This window comes from Phalangium opilio, unplaced genomic scaffold (genome assembly GCF_054372755.1).
Source record: "Phalangium opilio isolate 3A_F unplaced genomic scaffold, DU_Popi_V2 ptg000505l_1, whole genome shotgun sequence".
NCBI lineage: Eukaryota > Metazoa > Arthropoda > Arachnida > Opiliones > Phalangiidae > Phalangium > Phalangium opilio.
In genome coordinates this window covers 3,992,149-4,016,237 of record NW_028324239.1, presented here as the reverse complement: position 1 = coordinate 4,016,237, position 24,089 = coordinate 3,992,149, and the positions used below count along the sequence as shown (strand labels likewise).

At 35.2% G+C, this 24,089-nt stretch overlaps 1 non-coding gene and 4 pseudogenes across 1 annotated transcript; 2 read left to right on the top strand and 3 right to left on the bottom strand.

Moving 5' to 3' along the window:
- The first annotated feature begins 4,693 nt into the window (after positions 1 to 4,693).
- On the top strand, positions 4,694 to 4,766 carry TRNAN-GUU (transfer RNA asparagine (anticodon GUU)). Its single transcript has one exon. It is a non-coding gene; the product is annotated as a tRNA-Asn (tRNA).
- Positions 4,767 to 8,522: 3,756 nt separating this feature from the next.
- On the bottom strand, positions 8,523 to 8,641 carry LOC149591730 (5S ribosomal RNA; annotated as a pseudogene).
- Positions 8,642 to 8,763: 122 nt separating this feature from the next.
- On the bottom strand, positions 8,764 to 8,866 carry LOC149591729 (5S ribosomal RNA; annotated as a pseudogene).
- Positions 8,867 to 9,001: 135 nt separating this feature from the next.
- On the bottom strand, positions 9,002 to 9,120 carry LOC149591728 (5S ribosomal RNA; annotated as a pseudogene).
- Positions 9,121 to 9,539: 419 nt separating this feature from the next.
- Positions 9,540 to 9,658, top strand: LOC149591727 (5S ribosomal RNA; annotated as a pseudogene).
- Positions 9,659 to 24,089: the final 14,431 nt, after the last annotated feature.

Here is a 24,089-nt window from a genome sequence, read left to right as displayed (position 1 = left end):
CAGTTTCCCGAAATGGCAGTTTACCCGTTCCAGCAATTACCTATACCCGGAAGCGGTGTTGTGGGGTCTCAAATGTAACGTAAAAAGTCAGAGTTTTTCCACAATACCTGACGAACATTTAATTTTTGGGCTTCCGTGGCATATTTTTTAGCGCGTTCAGCTGTTAACCGAAAGGTTGGTGGTTCGAGCCCACCCGGGAGAGGTGTTGTGGGGTCTCTTATGTAGCGTGAAAAGTCATAAATTTTCCACAATACCTGACAACCATTTACTTTCTGAGCTTCCGTGGCTCAATGGTTAGCGCGTTCGGCTGTTAACCAATAGGTTGGTAGTTCGAGCCCACACGGGAGCGGTGTTATGGGATCTCAAATGTAACGTAAAAAGTCAGAGTTTTTCCACAATACCTGACGAACATTTTCTTTTTGGGCTTCCGTGGCGCAATGGTTAGCGCGTTCGGCTGTTAACCGAAAGGTTGGTGGTTCGAGCCCACCCGGGAGCGGTGTTGTGGGGTCTCAAATGTAACGTAAAAAGTCAGAGTTTTTCCACAATACCTGACGAACATTTAATTTATAGGCTTCCATGGCGCAATGGTTAGCGCGTTCAGCTGTTAACCGAAAGGTTGGTGGTTCGAGCCCACCCGGAAGCGATGTTGTGGGGTCTCAAATGTAACGTAAAAAGTCAGAGTTTTTCCACAATACCTGACGAACATTTTCTTTTTGGGCTTCCGTGGCGCAATGGTTAGCGCGTTCGGCTGTTAACCGAAAGGTTGGTGGTTCGAGCCCACCCGGGAGCGGTGTTGTGGGGTCTCAAATGTAACGTAAAAAGTCAGAGTTTTTCCACAATACCTGACGAACATTTAATTTATAGGCTTCCATGGCGCAATGGTTAGCGCGTTCAGCTGTTAACCGAAAGGTTGGTGGTTCGAGCCCACCCGGAAGCGATGTTGTGGGGTCTCAAATGTAACGTAAAAAGTCAGAGTTTTTCCACAATACCTGACGAACATTAAATTTTTGGGCTTCCGTGGCGCAATGGTTAGCGCGCAGCGCGTTCAGCTGTTAACCGAAAGGTTGGTGGTTCGAGCCCACCCGCGAGAGGTGTTGTGGGGTCTCTGATGTAGCGTGAAAAGTCATAACTTTTCCACAATACCTGACAACCATTTAATTTCTGAGCATCCGTGGCGCAATGGTTAGCGCGTTCAGCTGTTAACCGAAAGGTTGGTGGTTCGAGCCCACCCGGGAGCGGTGTTGTGAAGTCCCGAATGTAACGTAAAAAGGCAAAGTTTTTCCACAATACCTGACGAACATTTACTTTTTGGGCTTCCGTGGCGCAATGGTTAGCGCGTTCGGCTGTTAACTGAAAGGTTGGTGGTTCGAGCCCACCCGGGAGCGGTGTTTTGGGATCTCAAATGTAACGTAAAATGTCAGAGTTTTTCCACAATACCTAACGAACATTTAATTTTTGGGCTTCCGTGGCGCAATGGTTAGCGCGTTCAGCTGTTAACCGAAAGGTTGGTGGTTCGAGCCCACCCGGAAGCGGTGTTATGGGATCTCAAATGTAGCGTGAAAAGTCATAACTTTTCCACAATACCTGACAACCATTTAATTTCTGAGCTTCCGTGACTCAATGCTTAGAGCGTTCGGCTGTTATCTAATAGGTTGGTGGTTCAAGCCCACCCGGGAGCGGTGTTATGGGTTTTCAAATGTAACGTAAAAAGCCAAAGTTTTTCCTAAATACCTGACGACCATTTATTGTTTGGGCTTCCGTGGCGCAATGGTTAGCGCGTTCGGCTGTTAACCGAAAGGTTGGTGGTTCGAGCCCACCCGGGAGCGGTGTTATGGGATCTCAAATGTAACGTAAAATGTCAGAGTTTTTCCACAATACCTGACGAACATTAAATTTGTGGGCTTCCGTGGCGCAATGGTTAGCGCGTTCGGCTGTTAACAGAAAGGTTGGTGGTTCGAGCCCACCCGGGAGCGGTGTTGTGGGGTCTCAAATGTAACGTAAAAAGTCAGAGTTTTTCCACAATACCTGACGAACATTTAATTTTTAGGCTTCCATGGCGCAATGTTTAGCGCGTTCAGCTGTTAACCGAAAGGTTGGTGGTTCGAGCCCACCCGGGAGCGGTGTTATGGGATCTCAAATGTAACGTAAAATGTCAGAGTTTTTCCACAATACCTGACGAACATTAAATTGTTGGGCTTCCGTGGCGCAATGGTTAGCGCGTTCGGCTGTTAACCGAAAGGTTGGTGGTTCGAGCCCACCCGGGAGCTGTGTTGTGGGGTCTCAAATGTAACGTAAAATGTCAGAGTTTTTCCACAATACCTAACGAACATTTAATTTTTGGGCTTCCGTGGCGCAATGGTTAGCGCGTTCAGCTGTTAACCGAAAGGTTGGTGGTTCGAGCCCACCCGGAAGCGGTGTTATGGGATCTCAAATGTAGCGTGAAAATTCATAACTTTTCCACAATACCTGACAACCATTTAATTTCTGAGCTTCCGTGACTCAATGCTTAGAGCGTTCGGCTGTTATCTAATAGGTTGGTGGTTCAAGCCCACCCGGGAGCGGTGTTATGGGTTTTCAAATGTAACGTAAAAAGCCAAAGTTTTTCCTAAATACCTGACGACCATTTATTGTTTGGGCTTCCGTGGCGCAATGGTTAGCGCGTTCGGCTGTTAACCGAAAGGTTGGTGGTTCGAGCCCACCCGGGAGCGGTGTTATGGGATCTCAAATGTAACGTAAAATGTCAGAGTTTTTCCACAATACCTGACGAACATTTAATTTTTAGGCTTCCATGGCGCAATGTTTAGCGCGTTCAGCTGTTAACCGAAAGGTTGGTGGTTCGAGCCCACCCGGGAGCGGTGTTATGGGATCTCAAATGTAACGTAAAATGTCAGAGTTTTTCCACAATACCTGACGAACATTAAATTGTTGGGCTTCCGTGGCGCAATGGTTAGCGCGTTCGGCTGTTAACCGAAAGGTTGGTGGTTCGAGCCCACCCGGGAGCTGTGTTGTGGGGTCTCAAATGTAACGTAAAATGTCAGAGTTTTTCCACAATACCTAACGAACATTTAATTTTTGGGCTTCCGTGGCGCAATGGTTAGCGCGTTCAGCTGTTAACCGAAAGGTTGGTGGTTCGAGCCCACCCGGGAGCGGTGTTATGGGATCTCAAATGTAACGTAAAATGTCAGAGTTTTTCCACAATACCTGACGAACATTAAATTGTTGGGCTTCCGTGGCGCAATGGTTAGCGCGTTCGGCTGTTAACCGAAAGGTTGGTGGTTCGAGCCCACCCGGGAGCTGTGTTGTGGGGTCTCAAATGTAACGTAAAATGTCAGAGTTTTTCCACAATACCTGACGAACATTTAATTTTTAGGCTTCCATGGCGCAATGTTTAGCGCGTTCAGCTGTTAACCGAAAGGTTGGTGGTTCGAGCCCACCCGGGAGCGGTGTTATGGGATCTCAAATGTAACGTAAAATGTCAGAGTTTTTCCACAATACCTGACGAACATTAAATTGTTGGGCTTCCGTGGCGCAATGGTTAGCGCGTTCGGCTGTTAACCGAAAGGTTGGTGGTTCGAGCCCACCCGGGAGCTGTGTTGTGGGGTCTCAAATGTAACGTAAAATGTCAGAGTTTTTCCACAATACCTAACGAACATTTAATTTTTGGGCTTCCGTGGCGCAATGGTTAGCGCGTTCAGCTGTTAACCGAAAGGTTGGTGGTTCGAGCCCACCCGGAAGCGGTGTTATGGGATCTCAAATGTAGCGTGAAAATTCATAACTTTTCCACAATACCTGACAACCATTTAATTTCTGAGCTTCCGTGACTCAATGCTTAGAGCGTTCGGCTGTTATCTAATAGGTTGGTGGTTCAAGCCCACCCGGGAGCGGTGTTATGGGTTTTCAAATGTAACGTAAAAAGCCAAAGTTTTTCCTAAATACCTGACGACCATTTATTGTTTGGGCTTCCGTGGCGCAATGGTTAGCGCGTTCGGCTGTTAACCGAAAGGTTGGTGGTTCGAGCCCACCCGGGAGCGGTGTTATGGGATCTCAAATGTAACGTAAAATGTCAGAGTTTTTCCACAATACCTGACGAACATTTAATTTTTAGGCTTCCATGGCGCAATGTTTAGCGCGTTCAGCTGTTAACCGAAAGGTTGGTGGTTCGAGCCCACCCGGGAGCGGTGTTATGGGATCTCAAATGTAACGTAAAATGTCAGAGTTTTTCCACAATACCTGACGAACATTAAATTGTTGGGCTTCCGTGGCGCAATGGTTAGCGCGTTCGGCTGTTAACCGAAAGGTTGGTGGTTCGAGCCCACCCGGGAGCTGTGTTGTGGGGTCTCAAATGTAACGTAAAATGTCAGAGTTTTTCCACAATACCTAACGAACATTTAATTTTTGGGCTTCCGTGGCGCAATGGTTAGCGCGTTCAGCTGTTAACCGAAAGGTTGGTGGTTCGAGCCCACCCGGAAGCGGTGTTATGGGATCTCAAATGTAGCGTGAAAAGTCATAACTTTTCCACAATACCTGACAACCATTTAATTTCTGAGCTTCCGTGACTCAATGCTTAGAGCGTTCGGCTGTTATCTAATAGGTTGGTGGTTCAAGCCCACCCGGGAGCGGTGTTATGGGTTTTCAAATGTAACGTAAAAAGCCAAAGTTTTTCCTAAATACCTGACGACCATTTATTGTTTGGGCTTCCGTGGCGCAATGGTTAGCGCGTTCGGCTGTTAACCGAAAGGTTGGTGGTTCGAGCCCACCCGGAAGCGGTGTTATGGGATCTCAAATGTAGCGTGAAAATTCATAACTTTTCCACAATACCTGACAACCATTTAATTTCTGAGCTTCCGTGACTCAATGCTTAGAGCGTTCGGCTGTTATCTAATAGGTTGGTGGTTCAAGCCCACCCGGGAGCGGTGTTATGGGTTTTCAAATGTAACGTAAAAAGCCAAAGTTTTTCCTAAATACCTGACGACCATTTATTGTTTGGGCTTCCGTGGCGCAATGGTTAGCGCGTTCGGCTGTTAACCGAAAGGTTGGTGGTTCGAGCCCACCCGGGAGCGGTGTTATGGGATCTCAAATGTAACGTAAAATGTCAGAGTTTTTCCACAATACCTGACGAACATTTAATTTTTAGGCTTCCATGGCGCAATGTTTAGCGCGTTCAGCTGTTAACCGAAAGGTTGGTGGTTCGAGCCCACCCGGGAGCGGTGTTATGGGATCTCAAATGTAACGTAAAATGTCAGAGTTTTTCCACAATACCTGACGAACATTAAATTGTTGGGCTTCCGTGGCGCAATGGTTAGCGCGTTCGGCTGTTAACCGAAAGGTTGGTGGTTCGAGCCCACCCGGAAGCTGTGTTGTGGGGTCTCAAATGTAACGTAAAATGTCAGAGTTTTTCCACAATACCTAACGAACATTTAATTTTTGGGCTTCCGTGGCGCAATGGTTAGCGCGTTCAGCTGTTAACCGAAAGGTTGGTGGTTCGAGCCCACCCGGAAGCGGTGTTATGGGATCTCAAATGTAGCGTGAAAAGTCATAACTTTTCCACAATACCTGACAACCATTTAATTTCTGAGCTTCCGTGACTCAATGCTTAGAGCGTTCGGCTGTTATCTAATAGGTTGGTGGTTCAAGCCCACCCGGGAGCGGTGTTATGGGTTTTCAAATGTAACGTAAAAAGCCAAAGTTTTTCCTAAATACCTGACGACCATTTATTGTTTGGGCTTCCGTGGCGCAATGGTTAGCGCGTTCGGCTGTTAACCGAAAGGTTGGTGGTTCGAGCCCACCCGGGAGCGGTGTTATGGGATCTCAAATGTAACGTAAAATGTCAGAGTTTTTCCACAATACCTGACGAACATTTAATTTTTAGGCTTCCATGGCGCAATGTTTAGCGCGTTCAGCTGTTAACCGAAAGGTTGGTGGTTCGAGCCCACCCGGGAGCGGTGTTATGGGATCTCAAATGTAACGTAAAATGTCAGAGTTTTTCCACAATACCTGACGAACATTAAATTGTTGGGCTTCCGTGGCGCAATGGTTAGCGCGTTCGGCTGTTAACCGAAAGGTTGGTGGTTCGAGCCCACCCGGGAGCTGTGTTGTGGGGTCTCAAATGTAACGTTAAAAGTCAGAGTTTTTCCACAATACCTGACGAACATTTAATTTTTAGGCTTCCATGGCGCAATGGTTAGCGCGTTCAGCTGTTAACCGAAGGGTTGGTGGTTCGAGCCCACCCGGAAGCGGTGTTGTGGGGTCTCAAATGTAACGTAAAAAGTCAGAGTTTTTCCACAATACCTGACGAACATTTAATTTTTGGGCTTCCGTGGCATATTTTTTAGCGCGTTCAGCTGTTAACCGAAAGGTTGGTGGTTCGAGCCCACCCGGGAGAGGTGTTGTGGGGTCTCTGATGTAGCGTGAAAAGTCATAACTTTTCCACAATACCTGACAGCCATTTACTTTCTGAGCTTCCGTGGCTCAATGGTTAGCGCGTTCGGCTTTTAACCAATAGGTTGGTGGTTCGAGCCCACCCGGGAGCGGTGTTATGGGATCTCAAATGTAACGTAAAAAGTCAGAGTTTTCCACAATACCTGACGAACATTAAATTGTTGGGCTTCCGTGGCGCAATGGTTAGCGCGTTCGGCTGTTAACCGAAAGGTTGGTGGTTCGAGCCCACCCGGGAGCGGTGTTGTGAAGTTTCGAATGTAACGTAAAAAGGCAAAGTTTTTCCACAATACCTGACGAACATTTACTTTTTGGGCTTCCGTGGCGCAATGGTTAGCGCGTTCGGCTGTTAACCGAAAGGTTGGTGGTTCGAGCCCACCCGGGAGCGGTGTTGTGGGGTCTCAAATGTAACGTAAAAAGTCAGAGTTTTTCCACAATACCTGACGAACATTTAATTTATAGGCTTCCATGGCGCAATGGTTAGCGCGTTCGGCTGTTAACCGAAAGGTTGGTGGTTCGAGCCCACCCGGGAGCGGTGTTGTGGGGTCTCAAATGTAACGTAAAAAGTCAGAGTTTTTCCACAATACCTGACGAACATTTAATTTTTAGGCTTCCATGGCGCAATGTTTAGCGCGTTCAGCTGTTAACCGAAAGGTTGGTGGTTCGAGCCCACCCGGAAGCGGTGTTGTGGGGTCTCAAATGTAACGTAAAAAGTCAGAGTTTTTCCACAATACCTGACGAACATTAAATTTTTGGGCTTCCGTGGCGCAATGGTTAGCGCGCAGCGCGTTCAGCTGTTAACCGAAAGGTTGGTGGTTCGAGCCCACCCGCGAGAGGTGTTGTGGGGTCTCTGATGTAGCGTGAAAAGTCATAACTTTTCCACAATACCTGACAACCATTTAATTTCTGAGCATCCGTGGCTCAATGGTTAGCGCGTTCGGCTGTTAACCAATAGGTTGGTGGTTCGAGCCCACCCGGGAGCGGTGTTATGGGATCTCAAATGTAACGTAAAAAGTCAGAGTTTTTCCACAATACCTGACGAACATTAAATTGTTGGGCTTCCGTGGCGCAATGGTTAGCGCGTTCGGCTGTTAACCGAAAGGTTGGTGGTTCGAGCCCACCCGGGAGCGGTGTTGTGGGGTCTCAAATGTAACGTAAAAAGTCAGAGTTTTTCCACAATACCTGACGAACATTTAATTTTTAGGCTTCCGTGGCGCAATGGTTAGCGCGTTCAGCTGTTAACCGAAGGGTTGGTGGTTCGAGCCCACCCGGAAGCGGTGTTGTGGGGTCTCAAATGTAACGTAAAAAGTCAGAGTTTTTCCACAATACCTGACGAACATTTAATTTTTGGGCTTCCGTGGCATATTTTTTAGCGCGTTCAGCTGTTAACCGAAAGGTTGGTGGTTCGAGCCCACCCGGGAGAGGTGTTGTGGGGTCTCTGATGTAGCGTGAAAAGTCATAACTTTTCCACAATACCTGACAACCATTTACTTTCTGAGCTTCCGTGGCTCAATGGTTAGCGCGTTCGGCTTTTAACCAATAGGTTGGTGGTTCGAGCCCACCCGGGAGCGGTGTTATGGGATCTCAAATGTAACGTAAAAAGTCAGAGTTTTTCCACAATACCTGACGAACATTAAATTGTTGGGCTTCCGTGGCGCAATGGTTAGCGCGTTCGGCTGTTAACCGAAAGGTTGGTGGTTCGAGCCCACCCGGGAGCGGTGTTGTGAAGTTTCGAATGTAACGTAAAAAGGAAAAGTTTTTCCACAATACCTGACGAACATTTACTTTTTGGGCTTCAGTGGCGCAATGGTTAGCGCGTTCGGCTGTTAACCGAAAGGTTGGTGGTTCGAGCCCACCCGGGAGCGGTGTTGTGGGGTCTCAAATGTAACGTAAAAAGTCAGAGTTTTTCCACAATACCTGACGAACATTTAATTTATAGGCTTCCATGGCGCAATGGTTAGCGCGTTCGGCTGTTAACCGAAAGGTTGGTGGTTCGAGCCCACCCGGGAGCGGTGTTGTGGGGTCTCAAATGTAACGTAACTTTTTTCATATCTATTGGAATTTAAAAGAGGGAAAAAAAGTGAAAAAGCCAACGGGACGCATTGTTCCTAAGTGGTCTCCCTCCCAAGTACTGACTGCGCTCGACGCTGCTTAACTTCGGTGATCGGACGAGAACCGGTGTATTCAGCGTGATATTGCCGTTGCCGACAGTGCTAGTTAATAATTTGAATTTAATTAGCCTTCATCTTTGTAAAACAATAACAAAGAGAAGATATGTTTGCTTTTTTCATATCTGGTGTAATTTAAAAGAGGAAACAAAAAGGAAAAATCCAACGGCACGCAGTGTTCAAAAGTACTGACTGCGCTCGACGCTGCTTAACTTCGGTGATCGGACGAGAACCGGTGTTTTCAGCGTGATGTGGCCGTTGCCGAGAGCGCTTGTTAATAATTCGAATTTAAATTAAGTGAGACAAACTAATCTTCATCTTTTTAAAACAATAACACAAAAAAATATGTTTGCTTTTTTCATTACTATTGGAATTTAAAAGACAAAAAAAAGTGAAAAAGCTAACGGCAAGCAGTGTTCATAAGTGGTCTCCCTCCCGAGTACTGACTGCGCTCAACGCTGCTTAACTTCGGTGATCGGACGAGAACCGGTGTTTTCAGCGTGATATGGCCGTTGCCGAGAGTGCTATTTAATAATTCGACTTTAAATTAAGTGAGACAAATTAACCTTCATCTTTTTAAAAGAATAACAAAAAGAAAATATGTTTGCCTTTTTCATATCTATTGGAATTTAAAAGAGGAAAAAAAGTGAAAAAGCCAACGGCACGCACTGTTCCTAAGTGGTCTCCCTCAAAAGTACTGACTGCGCTCGACGCTGCTTAACTTCGGTTCTCGTCCGATCACCGAATATAAGCAGCGTCGAGCGCAGTCAGTACTTTTGAACACTGCGTGCCGTTGGCTTTTTCCTTTTTGTTTCCTCTTTTAAATTCCACCAGATATGAAAAAAGGAAACATATTTTCTTTTTGTTATTGTTTTAAAATGATGAAGGTTAATTTGTCTCACTTAATTTAAATTCGAATTATTAACTAGCACTGTCGGCAACGGCCATATCACGCTGAATACACCGGTTCTCGTCCGGTCACCGAAGATAAGCAGCGTCGAGCGCAGTCAGTACTTGGGAGGGAGACCACTAAGGAACAATGCGTGCCGTTGGCTTTTTCACTTTTTTTTCCTCTTTTGAATTCCAATAGATATGAAAAAAGCAAATATATTTTCCTTTTGTTATTGTTTTAAAAAGATGAAGGTTAATTTGTCTCACTTAATTTAAATTCGAATTATTAACTAGCACTCTCGGCAACGGCCATATCACGCTGAAAACACCGGTTCTAGTCCAATCACCGACGTTAAGCAGCATCGAGCGCAACTAGTACTTGGAAACACTGCGTGACGTTGGCTTTTGCACTTTTATTTCCTGTTTTAAATTCCACCAGATATGAAAAAAGCAAACATATCTTCTTTTTGATATTGTTTTATAAAGATGAAGGTTAATTAAATTCAAATTATTAAATAGCACTCTCGGCAACGGCCATATCACGCTGAAAACACCGGTTCTCGTCCGATCACCGAAGTTAAGCAGCGTCGAGCGCAGTCAGTAAAATTTTATTAAAAATCGAGGTACATTTTTATTTATTGATCAATCGAGATGAAATCACTTTTAATAAGTATTTTATAGGTAAATAAGCTGAATTCAGTCAAAAATTTGTCCAGAAAAAAATGCATTCAAAAGTGTACCGAAAAAATCGCATGTTTTTTTTCTTCAAGATACAAAATCCGTGACAACGATTTCTTATTGAAAATTGAATTTGAACAGTTTTTTGAACGAATATCGTTACATTTGCTTGAATTAAAGCAAAACGTACAAAAATAATGGTTCAGTGATTACATTTGAAAATTGTGAAAAAAAACTCAAAATGTGCTTCTCTGGTCGAAAAACGTCGATTTTGAAAATTCTATTAAAAATCGAGGTACATTTTTATTTATTGATCAATCGAGATGAAATCGCTTTTGATGAGTATTTTGTATGTATTTAAGCTAAATTCGGTCAAATATTTGTCCAGAAAAAAATGCATTCAAAATTGTACCGAAAAAATCGAATGTTTTTTTTTCTTCAAGATACAAATGCCGTGACAACGATTTCTCATTGAAATTGGAATTTTAACTGTTTTTTGAATGAATATCGTTATATTTGCTTGAATTAAAGCAAAAAGTACAAAAACCATGGTTTCAGCGGTTATATTTGAAAATAGTGAAAAAATTCTCCAAATGTGCTTCTCTGGTCGAGAAACGTCGATTTTGAAAATTCTATTAAAATCGAGGTACATTTTTATTTACTGATCAATCGAGATGAAATCGCTTTTAATGAGTATTTTATATATGTATTTAAGCTAAATTCGGTCAAAAATTTGTCCATAAAAAAAAGCATTCAAAATTGTACCGAAAAATCGCATGCTTTTTATCTTCAAGATACAAAATCCGTGACTACGATTTCTTATTGAAAATTGAATTTGAACAGTGTTTTGAATGAATATCGTCACATTTGCTTGAATTAAAGCAAAAAGTACAAAAAAATGGTTTCAGTGATTATATTTGAAAATAGTGAAAAAAACTCTAAATGTGCTTCTCTGTTCGAGAAACGTCGTTTTGAAAATGTTATTAAAAATCGAGGTACATTTTAATTTATTGATCAATCGAGATGAAATCACTTTTAATGAGTATTTTATATGTATTTAAGCTAAATTCGGTCAAACATTTGTCCAGAAAAAAATGCATTCAAAATTGTACTGAAAAAATCGAATGTTTTTTTTCTTCAAGATACAAAATCCATGACAACGATTTCTCATTGAAATTGGAATTTTAACTGTTTTTTGAATGAATATCGTTATATTTGCTTGAATTAAAGCAAAAAGTACAGAAACTATGGTTTCAGCGGTTTTATTTGAAAATAGTGAAAAAATTCTCAAAATGTGCTTCTCTGGTCGAGAAACGTCGATTTTGAAAATTCTATTAAAAATCGAGGTACATTTTTACTTATTGATCAATCGAGATGAAATCGCTTTTAATGAGTATATTATATGTATTTAAGCTAAATTCGGTCAAAAATTTGTCCATAAAAAAAGCATTCAAAATTGTACCGAAAAATCGCATGCTTTTTTTCTTCAAGATACAAAATCCGTGACAACGATTTCTTATTGAAAATTGAATTTGAACAGTTTTTTGAACGAATATCGTTACATTTGCTTGAATTAAAGCAAAACGTACAAAAATAATGGTTCAGTGATTACATTTGAAAATTGTGAAAAAAAACTCAAAATGTGCTTCTCTGGTCGAGAAACGTCGATTTTGAAAATTCTATTAAAAATCGAGGTACATTTTTATTTATTGATCAATCGAGATGTAATCGCTTTTAATGAGTATTTTGTATGTATTTAAGCTAAATTCGGTCAAATATTTGTCCAGAAAAAAATGCATTCAAAATTGTACCGAAAAAATCGAATGTTTTTTTTCTTCAAGATACCAAATCCGTGACAACGATTTCTTATTGAAAATTGAATTTGAACAGTTTTTTGAATGAATATCGTTACATTTGCTTGATTTAAAGCAAAAAGTACAAAAAACTATGGTTTCAGTGATTATATTTGAAAATAGTGAAAAAAAACTCAAAATGTGCTTCTCTGGTCGAGAAACGTCGATTTTGAAAATTCTATTAAAAATCGAGGTACATTTTTATTTACTGATCAATCGAGATGAAATCACTTTTAATGAGTATTTTATATGTATTTAAGCTAAATTCGGTCAAAAATTTGTCCAGAAAAAAATGCATTCGAAATTGTACCGAAAAAATCGCATGCTTTTTTTCTTCAAGATACAAAATCCGTGACAACGATTTCTTATTGAAAATTGAATTTGAACAGTTTTTTGAACGAATATCGTTACATTTGCTTGAATTAAAGCAAAAAGTACAAAAAACTATGGTTTCAGCGGTTATATTTGAAAATAGTGAAAAAATTCTCAAAAAGTGCTTCTCTGGTCGAGAAACGTCGATTTTGAAAATGTAATTAAAAATCGAGGTACATTTTTATTTACTGATCAATCGAGATGAAATCGCTTTTAATGAGTATTTTATATGTATTTAAGCTAAATTCGGTCAAAAATTTGTCCATAAAAAATGCATTCAAAATTGTACCGAAAAAATCGCATGCTTTTTTTCTTCAAGATACCAAATCCGTGACAACGATTTCTTATTGAAAATTGAATTTGAACAGTTTTTTGAATGAATATCGTTACATTTGCTTGATTTAAAGCAAAAAGTACAAAAAACTATGGTTTCAGTGATTATATTTGAAAATTGTGAAAAAAAACTCAAAATGTGCTTCTCTGGTCGAGAAACGTCGATTTTGAAAATTCTATTAAAAATCGAGGTACATTTTTATTTATTGATCAATCGAGATGAAATCGCTTTTAATGAGTATTTTATATGTATTTAAGCTAAATTCGTTCAAAAAATTTGTCCAGAAAAAAATGCATTCAAAATTGTACCGAAAAAATCGCATGCTTTTTTCTTCAAGATACAAAATCCGTGACAACGATTTCTTATTGAAAATTGAATTTGAACAGTTTTTTGAACGAATATCGTTACATTTGCTTGAATTAAAGCAAAAAGTTCAAAAATAATGGTTCAGTGATTACATTTGAAAATTGTGAAAAAAAACTCAAAATGTGCTTCTCTGGTCTAGAAACGTCGATTTTGAAAATTCTATTAAAAATCGAGGTACATTTTTATTTACTGATCAATCGAGATGAAATCACTTTTAATGAGTATTTTATATGTATTTAAGCTAAATTCGGTCAAAAATTTGTCCAGAAAAAAATGCATTCGAAATTGTACCGAAAAAATCGCATGCTTTTTTTCTTCAAGATACAAAATCCGTGACAACGATTTCTTATTGAAAATTGAATTTGAACAGTTTTTTGAACGAATATCGTTACATTTTCCTGAATTAAAGCAAAAAGTACAAAAAACTATGGTTTCAGCGGTTATATTTGAAAATAGTGAAAAAATTCTCAAAAAGTGCTTCTCTGGTCGAGAAACGTCGATTTTGAAAATGTAATTAAAAATCGAGGTACATTTTTATTTACTGATCAATCGAGATGAAATCGCTTTTAATGAGTATTTTATATGTATTTAAGCTAAATTCGGTCAAAAAATTTGTCCAGAAAAAAATGCATTCAAAATTGTACCGAAAAAATCGCATGCTTTTTTCTTCAAGATACAAAATCCGTGACAACGATTTCTTATTGAAAATTGAATTTGAACAGTTTTTTGAACGAATATCGTTACATTTGCTTGAATTAAAGCAAAAAGTTCAAAAATAATGGTTCAGTGATTAGATTTGAAAATTGTGAAAAAAAAACTCAAAATGTGCTTCTCTGGTCGAGAAACGTCGATTTTGAAAATTCTATTAAAAATCGAGGTACATTTTTATTTATTGATCAATCGAGATGAAATCGCTTTTAATGAGTATTTTATATGTATTTAAGCTAAATTCGTTCAAAAAATTTGTCCAGAAAAAAATGCATTCAAAATTGTACCGAAAAAATCGCATGCTTTTTTCTTCAAGATACAAAATCCGTGACAACGATTTCTTATTGAAAATTGAATTTGAACAGTTTTTTGAACGAATATCGTTACATTTGCTTGAATTAAAGCAAAAAGTTCAAAAATAATGGTTCAGTGATTACATTTGAAAATTGTGAAAAAAAACTCAAAATGTGCTTCTCTGGTCGAGAAACGTCGATTTTGAAAATTCTATTAAAAATCGAGGTACATTTTTATTTACTGATCAATCGAGATGAAATCACTTTTAATGAGTATTTTATATGTATTTAAGCTAAATTCGGTCAAAAATTTGTCCAGAAAAAAATGCATTCGAAATTGTACCGAAAAAATCGCATGCTTTTTTTCTTCAAGATACAAAATCCGTGACAACGATTTCTTATTGAAAATTGAATTTGAACAGTTTTTTGAACGAATATCGTTACATTTTCCTGAATTAAAGCAAAAAGTACAAAAAACTATGGTTTCAGCGGTTATATTTGAAAATAGTGAAAAAATTCTCAAAAAGTGCTTCTCTGGTCGAGAAACGTCGATTTTGAAAATGTAATTAAAAATCGAGGTACATTTTTATTTACTGATCAATCGAGATGAAATCGCTTTTAATGAGTATTTTATATGTATTTAAGCTAAATTCGGTCAAAAAATTTGTCCAGAAAAAAATGCATTCAAAATTGTACCGAAAAAATCGCATGCTTTTTTCTTCAAGATACAAAATCCGTGACAACGATTTCTTATTGAAAATTGAATTTGAACAGTTTTTTGAACGAATATCGTTACATTTGCTTGAATTAAAGCAAAAAGTTCAAAAATAATGGTTCAGTGATTACATTTGAAAATTGTGAAAAAAAACTCAAAATGTGCTTCTCTGGTCGAGAAACGTCGCTTTTGAAAATTCTATTAAAAATCGAGGTACATTTTTATTTACTGATCAATCGAGATGAAATCACTTTTAATGAGTATTTTATATGTATTTAAGCTAAATTCGGTCAAAAATTTGTCCAGAAAAAAATGCATTCGAAATTGTACCGAAAAAATCGCATGCTTTTTTTCTTCAAGATACAAAATCCGTGACAACGATTTCTTATTGAAAATTGAATTTGAACAGTTTTTTGAATGAATATCGTTACATTTGCTTGAATTAAAGCAAAAAGTACAAAAAACTATGGTTTCAGCGGTTATATTTGAAAATAGTGAAAAAATTCTCAAAAAGTGCTTCTCTGGTCGAGAAACGTCGATTTTGAAAATGTAATTAAAAATCGAGGTACATTTTTATTTACTGATCAATCGAGATGAAATCGCTTTTAATGAGTATTTTATATGTATTTAAGCTAAATTCGGTCAAAAAATTTGTCCAGAAAAAAATGCATTCAAAATTGTACCGAAAAAATCGCATGCTTTTTTCTTCAAGATACAAAATCCGTGACAACGATTTCTTATTGAAAATTGAATTTGAACAGTTTTTTGAATGAATATCGTTACATTTGCTTGAATTAAAGCAAAAAGTACAAAAACTATGGTTTCAGCGGTTATATTTGAAAATAGTGAAAAAATTCTCAAAAAGTGCTTCTCTGGTCAAGAAACGTCGACTTTGAAAATGTTATTAAAAATCGAGGCACATTTTTATTTATTGATCAATCGAGATGAAATCACTTTTTATAAGTATTTTATAGGTAAATAAGCTGAATTCAGTCAAAAATTTGTCCACAAAAAAATGCATTCAAAAGTATACCGAAAAAATCGCATGTTTTTTTTCTTCAAGATACAAAATCCGTGACAACGATTTCTTAATGAAAATTGAATTTGAACAGTTTTTTGAATGAATATCGTTACATTTGCTTGAATTAAAGCAAAAAGTACAAAAATAATGGTTCAGTGATTATATTTGAAAATTGTGAAAAAAAACTCAAAATGTGCTTCTCTGGTCGAGAAACGTCGATTTTGAAAATTCTATTAAAAATCGAGGTACATTTTTACTTTTGATCAATCGAGATGAAATCGCTTTTAATGAGTATTTTATATGTATTTAAGCTAAATTCGGTCAAATATTTGTCCAGAAAAAAATGCATTTAAAATTGTACCGAAAAAATCGCATGTTTTTTTTCTTCAAGATACAAAATCCGTGACAACGATTTCTTATTGAAAATTGAATTTGAACAGTTTTTTGAACGAATATCGTTACATTTGCTTGAATTAAAGCAAAAAGTTCAAAAATAATGGTTCAGTGATTACATTTGAAAATTGTGAAAAAAAAACTCAAAATGTGCTTCTCTGGTCGAGAAACGTCGATTTTGAAAATTCTATTAAAAATCGAGGTACATTTTTATTTACTGATCAATCGAGATGAAATCACTTTTAATGAGTATTTTATATGTATTTAAGCTAAATTCGGTCAAAAATTTGTCCAGAAAAAAATTCATTCGAAATTGTACCGAAAAAATCGCATGCTTTTTTTCTTCAAGATACAAAATCCGTGACAACGATTTCTTATTGAAAATTGAATTTGAACAGTTTTTTGAACGAATATCGTTACATTTGCTTGAATTAAAGCAAAAAGTACAAAAAACTATGGTTTCAGCGGTTATATTTGAAAATAGTGAAAAAATTCTCAAAAAGTGCTTCTCTGGTCGAGAAACGTCGATTTTGAAAATGTAATTAAAAATCGAGGTACATTTTTATTTACTGATCAATCGAGATGAAATCGCTTTTAATGAGTATTTTATATGTATTTAAGCTAAATTCGGTCAAAAATTTGTCCATAAAAAATGCATTCAAAATTGTACCGAAAAAATCGCATGCTTTTTTTCTTCAAGATACCAAATCCGTGACAACGATTTCTTATTGAAAATTGAATTTGAACAGTTTTTTGAATGAATATCGTTACATTTGCTTGAATTAAAGCAAAAGAAACAAAAAAAATGGTTTCAGCGGTTATATTTGAAAATAGTGAAAAAAATTCTCTGGTCGAGAAACGTCGATTTTGAAAATGTTATTAAAAATCGAGGTACACTTTTATTTATTGATCAATCGAGATGAAATCACTTTTAATGAGTATTTTATATGTATTTCGATCAAAATTTGTCCAGAAAAAAATGCATTCAAAATTGTACCGAAAAAATCGCAGGCTTTTTTTCTTAAAGGTAAAAAAATCCGTGACAACGATTTCTTATTGAAAATTGAATTTGAACAGTTTTTTGAATGAATATCGTTACATTTGCCTAAATTAAAGCAAAAATTACAAAAATAATAGTTTCAGCGGTTATATTTGAAAATAGTGAAAAAAAACTCAAAATGTGCTTCTCTGGTCGAGAAACGTAGATTTTGAAAATGTTATAAAAAATCGAGGTACATTTTTATTTATTGATCAATCGAGATGAAATCACTTTTAATGAGTATTTTATATGTATTTAAGCTAAATTCGGACAAAAATTTGTCCAGAAAAAAATGCATTCAAAAGTGAACCGAAAAAATCGCATGTTTTTTTTTTCTTCAAGATACAAAATCCGTGACAACGATTTCTTATTGAAAATTGAATTTGAACAGTTTTATGAATGAATATTGTTACATTTGCTTGAATTAAAGCAAAAAGTGCAAAATTAATGGTTTCAGTGATTATATTTGAAAATAGCGAAAAAAAACTCAAAATGTGCTTCTCTGGTCGAGAAACGTCGATTTTGAAAATGTAATTAAATATCGAGGTACATTTTTATTTACTGATCAATCGAAATGAAATCGCTTTTAATGAGTATTTTATATGTATTTAAGCTAATTTCGGTCAAAAATTTGTCCAGAAAAAAATGCATTCAAAATTGTACCGAAAAAATCGCATGCTTTTTTTCTTCAAGATACAAAATCCGTGACAACGATTTCTTATTGAAAATTGAATTTGAACAGTTTTTTGAATGAATATCGTTACATTTGCTTGAATTAAAGCAAAAAGTACAAAAATAATCGTTTCAGCGGTTATATTTGAAAATAGGGAAAAAAAAACTCAAAAAGTGCTTCTCTGGTCGAGAAACGTCGATTTTGAAAATGTAATTAAAAATCGAGGTACATTTTTATTTACTGATCAATCGAGATGAAATCGCTTTTAATGAGTATTTTATATGTATTTAAGCTAAATTCGGTCAAAAATTTGTCCAGAAAAAAATGCATTCAAAATTGTACCGAAAAAATCGCAGGCTTTTTTTCTTAAAGGTAAAAAAATCCGTGACAACGATTTCTTATTGAAAATTGAATTTTAACAGTTTTTTTGAATGAATATCGTTATATTTGCTTGAATTAAAGCAAAAAGTACAAAAACTATGGTTTCAGCGGTTATATTTGAAAATAGTGAAAAAATTCTCAAAAAGTGCTTCTCTGGTCGAGAAACGTCGATTTTGAAAATTTTATTAAAAATCGAGGTACATTTTTATTTATTGATCAATCGAGATGAAATCACTTTTAATGAGTATTTTTTAGGTAAATAAGCTGAATTCAGTCAAAAATTTGTCCAGAAAAAAATGCATTCAAAAGTGAACCGAAAAAATCGCCTGTTTTTTTTTCAAGGTAAAAAAATCCGTGACACGATTTCTTATTGAAAATTGAATTTTAACAGTTTTTTGAATGAATATCGTTATATTTGCTTGAATTAAACCAAAAAGTACAAAAACTATGGTTTCAGCGGTTATATTTGAAAATAGTGAAAAAATTCTCAAAAAGTGCTTCTCTGGTCGAGAAACGTCGATTTTGAAAATGTTATTAAAAATCGAGGTACATTTTTATTTATTGATCAATCGAGATGAAATCACTTTTAATGAGTATTTTATAGGTAAATAAGCTGAATTCAGTCAAAAATTTGTCCAGAAAAAAATGCATTCAAAAGTGAACCGAAAAAATCGCCTGTTTTTTTTTCAAGGTAAAAAAATCCGTGACACGATTTCTTATTGAAAATTGAATTTTAACAGTTTTTTGAATGAATATCGTTATATTTGCTTGAATTAAACCAAAAAGTACAAAAACTATGGTTTCAGCGGTTATATTTGAAAATAGTGAAAAAATTCTCAAAAAGTGCTTCTCTGGTCGAGAAACGTCGATTTTGAAAATTTTATTAAAAATCGAGGTACATTTTTATTTATTGATCAATCGAGATGAAATCACTTTTAATGAGTATTTTATAGGTAAATAAGCTGAATTCGGTCAAAAATTTGTCCAGAAAAAAATGCATTCAAAAGTGAACCGAAAAAATCGCCTGTTTTTTTTTTTCAAGGTAAAAAAATCCGTGACACGATTTCTTATTGAAAATTGAATTTTAACAGTTTTTTGAATGAATATCGTTATATTTGCTTGAATTAAAGCAAAAAGTACAAAAACTATGGTTTCAGCGGTTATACTTGAAAATAGTGAAAAAATTCTCAAAAAGTGCTTCTCTGGTCGAGAAACGTCGATTTTGAAAATTTTATTAAAAATCGAGGTACATTTTTATTTATTGATCAATCGAGATGAAATCACTTTTATTGAGTATTTTATAGATAAATAAGCTGAATTCAGTCAAAAATTTGTCCAGAAAAAAATGCATTCAAAAGTGAACCGAAAAAATCGCATGTTTTTTTTCTTCAAGATACAAAATCCGTGACAACGATTTCTTATTGAAAATTGAATTTGAACAGTTTTTTGAATGAATATCGTTACATTTGCTTGAATTAAAGCAAAAGAAACAAAAAAAATGGTTTCAGCGGTTATATTTGAAAATAGTGAAAAAAATTCTCTGGTCGAGAAACGTCGATTTTGAAAATGTTATTAAAAATCGAGGTACACTTTTATTTATTGATCAATCGAGATGAAATCACTTTTAATGAGTATTTTATATGTATTTCGATCAAAATTTGTCCAGAAAAAAATGCATTCAAAATTGTACCGAAAAAATCGCAGGCTTTTTTTCTTAAAGGTAAAAAAATCCGTGACAACGATTTCTTATTGAAAATTGAATTTGAACAGTTTTTTGAATGAATATCGTTACATTTGCCTAAATTAAAGCAAAAATTACAAAAATAATAGTTTCAGCGGTTATATTTGAAAATAGTGAAAAAAAACTCAAAATGTGCTTCTCTGGTCGAGAAACGTAGATTTTGAAAATGTTATAAAAAATCGAGGTACATTTTTATTTATTGATCAATCGAGATGAAATCACTTTTAATGAGTATTTTATATGTATTTAAGCTAAATTCGGACAAAAATTTGTCCAGAAAAAAATGCATTCAAAAGTGAACCGAAAAAATCGCATGTTTTTTTTTTCTTCAAGATACAAAATCCGTGACAACGATTTCTTATTGAAAATTGAATTTGAACAGTTTTATGAATGAATATTGTTACATTTGCTTGAATTAAAGCAAAAAGTGCAAAATTAATGGTTTCAGTGATTATATTTGAAAATAGCGAAAAAAAACTCAAAATGTGCTTCTCTGGTCGAGAAACGTCGATTTTGAAAATGTAATTAAATATCGAGGTACATTTTTATTTACTGATCAATCGAAATGAAATCGCTTTTAATGAGTATTTTATATGTATTTAAGCTAATTTCGGTCAAAAATTTGTCCAGAAAAAAATGCATTCAAAATTGTACCGAAAAAATCGCATGCTTTTTTTCTTCAAGATACAAAATCCGTGACAACGATTTCTTATTGAAAATTGAATTTGAACAGTTTTTTGAATGAATATCGTTACATTTGCTTGAATTAAAGCAAAAAGTACAAAAATAATCGTTTCAGCGGTTATATTTGAAAATAGGGAAAAAAAAACTCAAAAAGTGCTTCTCTGGTCGAGAAACGTCGATTTTGAAAATGTAATTAAAAATCGAGGTACATTTTTATTTACTGATCAATCGAGATGAAATCGCTTTTAATGAGTATTTTATATGTATTTAAGCTAAATTCGGTCAAAAATTTGTCCAGAAAAAAATGCATTCAAAATTGTACCGAAAAAATCGCAGGCTTTTTTTCTTAAAGGTAAAAAAATCCGTGACAACGATTTCTTATTGAAAATTGAATTTTAACAGTTTTTTTGAATGAATATCGTTATATTTGCTTGAATTAAAGCAAAAAGTACAAAAACTATGGTTTCAGCGGTTATATTTGAAAATAGTGAAAAAATTCTCAAAAAGTGCTTCTCTGGTCGAGAAACGTCGATTTTGAAAATTTTATTAAAAATCGAGGTACATTTTTATTTATTGATCAATCGAGATGAAATCACTTTTAATGAGTATTTTTTAGGTAAATAAGCTGAATTCAGTCAAAAATTTGTCCAGAAAAAAATGCATTCAAAAGTGAACCGAAAAAATCGCCTGTTTTTTTTTCAAGGTAAAAAAATCCGTGACACGATTTCTTATTGAAAATTGAATTTTAACAGTTTTTTGAATGAATATCGTTATATTTGCTTGAATTAAACCAAAAAGTACAAAAACTATGGTTTCAGCGGTTATATTTGAAAATAGTGAAAAAATTCTCAAAAAGTGCTTCTCTGGTCGAGAAACGTCGATTTTGAAAATGTTATTAAAAATCGAGGTACATTTTTATTTATTGATCAATCGAGATGAAATCACTTTTAATGAGTATTTTATAGGTAAATAAGCTGAATTCAGTCAAAAATTTGTCCAGAAAAAAATGCATTCAAAAGTGAACCGAAAAAATCGCCTGTTTTTTTTTCAAGGTAAAAAAATCCGTGACACGATTTCTTATTGAAAATTGAATTTTAACAGTTTTTTGAATGAATATCGTTATATTTGCTTGAATTAAACCAAAAAGTACAAAAACTATGGTTTCAGCGGTTATATTTGAAAATAGTGAAAAAATTCTCAAAAAGTGCTTCTCTGGTCGAGAAACGTCGATTTTGAAAATTTTATTAAAAATCGAGGTACATTTTTATTTATTGATCAATCGAGATGAAATCACTTTTAATGAGTATTTTATAGGTAAATAAGCTGAATTCGGTCAAAAATTTGTCCAGAAAAAAATGCATTCAAAAGTGAACCGAAAAAATCGCCTGTTTTTTTTTTTCAAGGTAAAAAAATCCGTGACACGATTTCTTATTGAAAATTGAATTTTAACAGTTTTTTGAATGAATATCGTTATATTTGCTTGAATTAAAGCAAAAAGTACAAAAACTATGGTTTCAGCGGTTATACTTGAAAATAGTGAAAAAATTCTCAAAAAGTGCTTCTCTGGTCGAGAAACGTCGATTTTGAAAATTTTATTAAAAATCGAGGTACATTTTTATTTATTGATCAATCGAGATGAAATCACTTTTATTGAGTATTTTATAGATAAATAAGCTGAATTCAGTCAAAAATTTGTCCAGAAAAAAATGCATTCAAAAGTGAACCGAAAAAATCGCATGTTTTTTTTCTTCAAGATACAAAATCCGTGACAACGATTTCTTATTGAAAATTGAATTTGAACAGTTTTATGAATGAATATTGTTACATTTGCTTGAATTAAAGCAAAAAGTGCAAAATTAATGGTTTCAGTGATTATATTTGAAAATAGCGTAAAAAACTCAAAATGTGCTTCTCTGGTCGAGAAACGTCGATTTTGAAAATGTTTTAAAAAATCGAGGTACATTTTTATTTATTGATCAATCGAGATTAAATCACTTTTAATGAGTATTAAATAGGTAAATAAGCTGAATTCGGTCAAAAATTTGTCCAGAAAAAAATGCTTTCAATAGTGAACCGAAAAAATCGCATGTTTTTTTCTTCAAGGTAAAAAAATCCGTGACAACGATTTCTCATTGAAAATTGAATTTTAACAGTTTTTTGAATGAATATCGTTATATTTGCCTGAATTAAAGCAAAAATTAAAAAAATAATGGTTTCAGCGGTTATATTTGAAAATAGTGAAAAAATTCTCAAAAAGTGCTTCTCTGGTCGAGAAACGTCGATTTTGAAAATTTTATTAAAAATCGAGGTACATTTTTATTTATTGATCAATCGAGATGAAATCACTTTTAATGAGTATTTTATAGGTAAATAAGCTGAATTCAGTCAAAAATTTGTCCAGAAAAAATGCATTCAAAAGTGAACCGAAAAAATCGCATGTTTTTTTTCTTCAAGGTAAAAAAATCCGTGACAACGATTTCTTATTGAAAATTGAATTTGAACAGTTTTTTGAATGAATATTTATATTTGCTTGAATTAAAGCAAAAAGTACAAAAACTATGGTTTCAGCGGTTATATTTGAAAATAGTGAAAAAATTCACAAAAAGTGCTTCTCTGGTCGAGAAACGTCGATTTTGAAAATTTTATTAAAAATCGAGGTACATTTTTATTTATTGATCAATCGAGATGAAATCACTTTTAATGAGTATTTTATAGGTAAATAAGCTGAATTCAGTCAAAAATTTGTCCAGAAAAAAATGCATTCAAAAGTGAACCGAAAAAATCGCATGCTTTTTTTCTTCAAGACACAAAATCCGTGACACGATTTCTTATTGAAAATTGAATTTTAACAGTTTTTTGAATGAATATCGTTATATTTGCTTGAATTAAAGCAAAAAGTACAAAAACTATGGTTTCAGCGGTTATATTTGAAAATAGTGAAAAAATTCTCAAAAAGTGCTTCTCTGGTCGAGAAACGTCGATTTTGAAAATGTAATTAAAAATCGAGGTACATTTTTATTTACTGATCAATCGAGATGAAATCACTTTTAATGAGTATTTTATATGTATTTAAGCTAAATTCGGTCAAAAATTTGTCCAGAAAAAAATGCATTCGAAATTGTACCGAAAAAATCGCATGCTTTTTTTCTTCAAGATACAAAATCCGTGACAACGATTTCTTATTGAAAATTGAATTTGAACAGTTTTTTGAACGAATATCGTTACATTTGCTTGAATTAAAGCAAAAAGTACAAAAATAATGGTTCAGTTATTACATTTGAAAATTGTGAAAAAAACCTCAAAATGTGCTTCTCTGGTCGAGAAACGTCTATTTTGAAAATGTA